We start from the raw sequence: 7,257 nt of genomic DNA, 5'->3' as shown, positions 1-7,257 counted from the left end.
GTAAAGCTGTTGAGAAAACTCCTTTTGAATTGTGGACAGGTCGTAAACCCAGTTTAGCCCATTTTAGAGTTTGGGGCTGCCCAGCTGAGGTTAGGATTTATAATCCTACCGGAAAGAAATTAGACCCCAAATCTACACCAGAATTTATAGATCAAAGGGCTATAAGTTCTATTGTCCTAATCGTGGTACTAGAATTATTGAGTCCATTATGGCGAAATTTTTGAAAAATGATATTGGTAATAGTGAGAGTTCTGTGTTAAAGAAAACTTTTGCTGTACCGGATCAAGTTGTGGTTCTAATTTCCATTGTACAAGAAAGAGTTATTTCTCAGCCGATTGCAACGATTAATGAAAGACTTGGGCATCAAGAAGAGCATCACATTCCTTCTCCAACTATAGTTGAGTCATTTTCTGAACTACAGGTTAGGAGATCACAAAGGGAAAGAAGGTCAGCCTTGCCTAATGACTATATTATCTATTTACTAGAGAGTGATTTTAATATTGAGCGTAACATTGATCCCGTCCCTTATAAAAGAAGCATTAACAAGACTTGACTCGGATAAAGAACTGAATGCCATGGAAAATGAAATGTTTTCTATGAAGAGAAATAGAGTTTGGGAACTTGTTGAACTTCCACCACATGTTAAGGCCATAGGTTGCAAATAGGTTTACAAATTCAAGTAAGACTCAAAAGGGAATATTGAAGCACAAAAAGCTAGATTGGTTGTAGGGTTCACTCGTCGAGAGGGCATCGACTATAATGAGATTTTTTCACTGGTTTCATCTAAGGATTCCTTTAGAATTATCATAGCACTTGTAGCACACTATAATTTGGAGCTTCATCAAATTGATGTTAAGACAGCGTTTTTAAATGGATATCTCTGTGAAGAAGTTTATATGAGGCAACCTAAAGGTTTTGTCATAGAGAAAAAAAAAAATTTGGTGTGTAAGTTGAACAAATCCATACATGGGCTCAAGCAAACATCTCGATAATGGTTTTTGAAATTTGATGAAGTTGTGCTTCTCTTGGTTTTGTTGAAAATACAGTGGACCAATGCATTTATCTCAAGATCAGTGGGAGAAAATTTATTTTTCTTATTTTGTATGTGGATGATATTTTACTTGCCAGCAGTCACCTAAGGTTACTTCATGAGTCAAAGAAAATGTTATCTGCTAATTTTGAAATGAAAGATCTTGGAGAAGCTTATTTTGTTCTTGGAATTGAGATACAGCGTGATAAAGATCGTGGCTTGTTGGGACTTTCACAGAAGACATACACACGACGCATCCTAGAGAGGTTCAATATGCAAAACTGTGCACCCGGTGATAAACCTATTGTAGAAGGGGATAAGTTTAGCAAAACCCAGTGTCCAAGGAATGAACTTGAAAGAAAATCTTTGAAGAACATACCGTATACAAATGCTGTAGGGAGCCTGATGTATGCTCAAGTTTGCACTAGACCAGACATAGCCTATGCAATGAGTGTCCTTAGTAGATTTCAATCGAATTCAGGACAAGAGCATTGGAAAGCAGCTAAGAAAGTTATGAGATATTTGAAAAAGACTGAAGGTTATATGCTTACCTTTCAGCGTACAGATCATCTTGAGGTGGTAGGCTACTTAGATTCTGATTTTGCAGGATGTCAAGATGATCTGAAGTCAACTTCAGGTTATGTTTTTATGATGGTTGGTGGTGCTATTTCTTGAAAAAGTATTAAGCAAACTCTAGTGGCTTCCTCTACTATGCAGGATGAATTTGTAGCATGTTATGGAGCTACGGTCCAAGCTATTTGGTTAAAGAATTTTATTTCGGGATTGAAAGTTGTTGATTCCATCTCGAGACCAATTACCATCTACTGTGATAATAATGCAGCCGGTGTTCTTTTCAAAGAATAACAAAAGTTCTGGTTGCTCTAAGCATATAGACATCAAGTACTTGGTGGTCAGAGATAAAGTTAAAGAAGGACAGACAAAAATAGAGCATGTAAATACAGAGGCACTGATTGCTGACCCATTGACTAAGGAACTCGCAACGAAAGTCTTTAAGATACATATTGCTAATATGGGCATTGTGGAAACCCTTGATGTTTTTGGTTAGTGGAAGTTATTTATGTAAAAGAACTATATTTTGGCTTGATCCCCTTTACAGGGGATGTAGGCAACCCATATGCTTCGAGTACAACCTCTTTCAATAATAATAATATTTATCTTCCTATTTATAATTTTGTATTTTGTGCACAGAAATTATAATTATGTTTGAGCATGCATTTCACATATGTCTTTTATTATGATATCATTTTGATCTCAAGATATAATGCATAAAGACATGATGTGAGTCTCTTTTGAGACATGTGGCTTTTTTGGAAGTATTTATGAGGACCGATATGAATTAGCACACCTTTGATCACATTTTGGTGCTAAGTTCATACTACATACTACCACATTGGTTGGAGGATGGGGATCCATGTCGATAAGGATGTTGGCATTTGTAGCTATGGAGTGGTCTTACATCGATTAAATGGTGTAACAACTTCCATGTTTAATGTTGATATTCTTGTTGGACCGGATCATGTATCCAGGGTGATTATCATTTGAGCTATATGTGTGGCCACTTTTGTAGTCTAACCCGAGAGTCGTTTTCAAAACAAAGTTTTTAAATTAATATGACAATCCGTGTTCGCCCAAGTGGGAGAATGTTAGAATAATTTCAAAATATGAGCTTACACTGATTGCGTATTTTTGTTTTATAAAATAGGTTAGACGTATGTTGACCCCCTAATGGATTTTGATGAATACAAAACACTAGAGTATAATTCCATTTATCTTAACAATTTAATTGAGAATTTCAGGTGATTAATTAATAATATTGTTAAGAAATGTCTAGGCAAGTTCCCATAATTTTTAAGGATTTATTGAAGAATTTTTTAGTTGAAGAAAATAGATCAGGGACAGCCGAGATGTCTTCGGGTTGTCTCAGAGACGTCTCTGGCACAAACAGGAAGAACTGGCACGTCTGGAGACGTCCCCGGCACCTGGCGAGGCGTCTCGCAGGGTCGGAGTCGACTCTCTCAGAGGCGGCAGAAAGGCCGATTTCAAGGGATGCGCGCGAGTCGTCTCCACAGGACGCGGAGTCGTCCCCGCGAGTAAAAAGCAGACTTCTGGAGTCGTCCCCGAGGTAGCGGAGTCGACTCTCTCAGGGTATTCCAGAGGATGTCTTTTTCGATGATAAGGCAGCGGAGACGTCCCCTGAAAAAGCGGAGTCGACTCTCTCAGAGAATTCCAGAGGACTTGTTTTTCGAAGATAAAACAGCGGAGTCGTCTCCGAGGCAGCGGAGTCGTCCCCATGCAAAAAGTGCAAACATCCCGAGACGTCTCCGTAAAGTGCCGAGGCGACCCTCTCAGAAAAACAGAAAAACAAGCATTCAAACGGTTCATCATCAGAGTCGTCCCCGTAAAGCGCCGAGTCGACCCCAAACAACGTCAAAAGAAAAATTTTACAGCCGAGACGTCTCGCGTTGAAGCGGAGACGTCTCCGGAGCGCCTGGGACGCGACTGACACCTTTTTGCAGGTTTGTTTGAATTTCAAACGTTTCTTTCTTTGTGTCTAACGGCTATATTTGCTTTTTGGGCTATAAAAGGGAGCTCTTAAGTGCCTTCCAAAAAAACTTCTCACCAACCTAACATAAGATCATTCAAGAGAGAAGAAAGAAAAAGAGGTTCAAGGGAGTTAGTGCATTCAAGTGAAGAAATCAAGTGCCTTCAAGCTTTCCAACTGATTTCGTGCTCAACTACTCTCTCCCGCTCGGCATTCAAAGCTCACATTCAAGCCAACGCAATCCACATCGGAAGAACCACCACTTCCCACGCTTCCAACGGCTAAAAGGGTTCTTCCGGGTTTTATTATTTCTCACTGTTTTATTTGCTTCTTAAGAGCTTTTGAATCCTTGTAAAACTTTTCATTATTGTGCTTGTTCCAGTCAAGGGACTTGGAACAAGGAAAAGGCGTCCCAAGCCTAGGTGAAATTGGGGGTGGTAGGGTTCGTTGTTAGCCCGGTGTAAAACAACGAGTTGGGTAGTGCACTCGCAAAACTACCGGACTGTAATCTTGGATTATAGTGGAAATTCCCAAAGGTGCTTTGGGGAGTGGATGTAGGAGCAGTGGAAGCTCCGAACCACTATAAAACCTTGTGTTTGCGATTGTCTGTTTTCATACCTCTATTTTTACTTTAGCTCATACATTTGTGTGTTTTATTTTTAATTGGACAAAAAGTTTTAAAACACCCAATTCACCCCCCTCTTGGGTGACCATCTCTGGGCAACAAGTGGTATCAGAGTAGGTGCTCTGTGTATTTCTTGAAGACCTAACCGTCTTGGCCAAAGATCTAGATGGCAACACCCTTCAACAATGTTCCTGCTGAGGGGCAGGCAACCAATAGACCTCCACTCTTCAATGGGACAAATTATACCTATTGGAAGACTAGAATGAGGATCTTTATTCAAGCACAAGATTATGCCTTGTGGAGGGTCATAATCAAGGGACCACACGAACCATCTCACATGGTTAATGGCATTCAAATTCCCAAACCTGAGGAGGATTGGGATGAGAATGATAACAGGATGGTTCAACTCAATGCTAGAGCCATGAACTCATTATTTTGTGCTCTAGATGTGAATGAATTTAATCAAGTCTCCACATGTAGTTCCGCTAAGGAAATATGGGATAGGCTTGAAGTTACCCACGAGGGTACAAATCAAGTCAAAGAATCTAAAGTGAACATTCTAGTTCACAAGTATGAGTTATTTAAGATGGAACCCAACGAAACCATCTCATGCATGTTCACACGCTTCACCGATATAATAAATGGTCTAAAGAATTTGGGCAAATCCTACACTAACCCAGAACTTGTGAGTAAAATTCTCAGGTCCTTGCCAAAAGCATGGGAAGCGAAGGTCACGGCAATCGTGGAAGCTAAAGACCTCAACACATTGGGACTTGAACAACTATTGGGCTCATTGATGACGCATGAGCTCACAATGAAGCAACATGAAGAAGAGTTGCCAAAGAAGAAGACAATCGCACAAGGCTACTTCGAGTGTGTGTGAAGAAGAAAGTAGTGAGAGTGAAGAAGAAAGCGAAGATGAGGACTTGGGTTTAATAGTAAGGAAATTTAAGAAATTCATGAGAAGAAAGAAACCCTTCCCAAGAAAGAAGTTTGGAGGGAGAAATGATTGGGAAAAGGAAAAAGAAAAGGAAAGAGACCCAATCATTTGTTATGATTGCAAGAGACCGGGACACATCCGTTCCGAATGCCCTCAACAGAAGAAGCATTTTGGAAAGAAGAAGAAGAAGGCATTGAAAGCAACATGGGATGATAGTGACACATCATCCTCCGAGGAAGAGAAGGAAGAGACCGCCAATTTGTGCTTCATGGCATTCGAAGACGATGAGGTAAGTCATAGCTCAACTACAAATTTTACTTTAGAAGAATTATATGAAGCTTTTCAAGAACTCATGAGTGATTGTAGTATGTTAGGAGCAAAGAATAAAGAATTAAAAGCCTCCAATCAAAAACTAAAGGATGATATTGAAAACCTATTGATTGAGAAGGAGAGCTTCAAAAATGTTAATACCATTGACCTAGAAAATAAAAATTCAAAACTTAGCATTGAAAATGAAATGGCAAAAACACAAATTAAGGAATTAAATCTAAAAGTTAAATTCCTACTCAATAGTAATACCTTACTTGCGCAAAATGTTGAACTCCTTAAAAAGGATAAGGAAGAATTAGTTAAAGAAAATGTGGATCTCAAGAATGAGGTACATAAGTACAAACCAATTGTTGAAAAATTTACACATAGCTCTGAAAAGTTAAATCTTATTCTATCCAATCAAAGAGCTGTTTTTAATAAAGCCGGTCTAGGATATAAAACTAGCAAACAACAAAAGTATCTAAAGAATTTCTTTGTGAAAGCAAAAGATGTCAAATCTGAAAAACCTACATGCTTTCATTATGGAAAAAGTGGACATAAAGCCTACTCTTGCATTCAAAGAAAGATTCAAACTAACAAGAGTACATTTGTAAGAGGTAAAAACATAACTAAAGTGTGGGTGCCTAAGGGAACCAACTATACTAACCAAGAAAGACCCAAGAAGACTTGGGTACCTAAGAGCATCATTTGATTATTTTGCAGGTATGCCTTGCAGCCGGAAATAGAAAGAGAATGTGGTATCTTGATAGTGGTTGCTCAAGGCATATGACCGGTGACAAGAGTCTCTTCGTCACCTTGAAATCAAAAGAAGGAGGAGTAGTCACATTTGGAGATAATGCAAAAGGTCAAATCGTTGGTGTTGGTAAAATCTCCATATCACCCTCCTCTTTTATTGACAATGTATTGTTAGTTAATGGACTAAAACATAATTTATTAAGTATAAGTCAATTTTGTGACAAGGGCTTTAAAGTGTCATTTGAATCATCACTATGCATAATTAGTAGTCCAATTGACAATGAGATCATACTCACAGGACATAGGCATGGAAATGTTTACATGGTAGATCTTGATGATCTTAGCATGAAGGATGGCCAATGTCTTGTAGCCATGGATCCCAAAGTTAATGAGACTAGTTGGTTATGGCATCGTAGGTTAGGGCATGCTAGCATGGATTTAATCTCTAAATTAATTACAAAAGATCTAGTCAAAGGACTACCAAAAATAGACTTTGAAAAGAACAAAATTTGTGCTGCATGTCAATTAGGGAAACAAACAAGAAGTTCTTTCAAGTCTAAGAACATAGTCTCAACATCAAAACCCTTAGAACTAATTCACATGGATTTGTTTGGACCCACTAGAACTGCTAGTCTAGGGGGTAAGAAATTTGGTCTTGTAATTGTTGATGATTTTTCACGTTTTACATGGGTTTCATTTCTTGCACATAAAGATGAGTCCTTTTCCGCTTTTATCAAGTTTCATAATAGGGTTTCGAATGAACTCAATCTTAAACTAAAAGCAATTAGGAGTGATCATGGTACCGAGTTTGAAAATCAACACTTTGAAAAATTTTGTGACGAAAATGGTATCAATCACAATTTCTCGGCCCCTAGGACACCCCAACAAAATGGGGTGGTAGAAAGGAAGAATCGCACACTAGCAGATATGGCTCGTACCATGTTGTGCGAATCGGATCTACCAAAATATTTTTGGGCTGAAGCGATAAATACTGCATGTCACATTTTAAACCGTGCATTAGTCAGATCTATCTT

This window comes from Phoenix dactylifera, chromosome 1 (genome assembly GCF_051530095.1).
Source record: "Phoenix dactylifera cultivar Ajwa chromosome 1, Ajwa_hap1_PhDact_Kaust_v1.1, whole genome shotgun sequence".
NCBI classification, from domain to species: domain Eukaryota; kingdom Viridiplantae; phylum Streptophyta; class Magnoliopsida; order Arecales; family Arecaceae; genus Phoenix; species Phoenix dactylifera.
The sequence above is the reverse complement of the archived record's forward strand: the minus strand, read 5'-3'. Positions refer to the sequence as shown.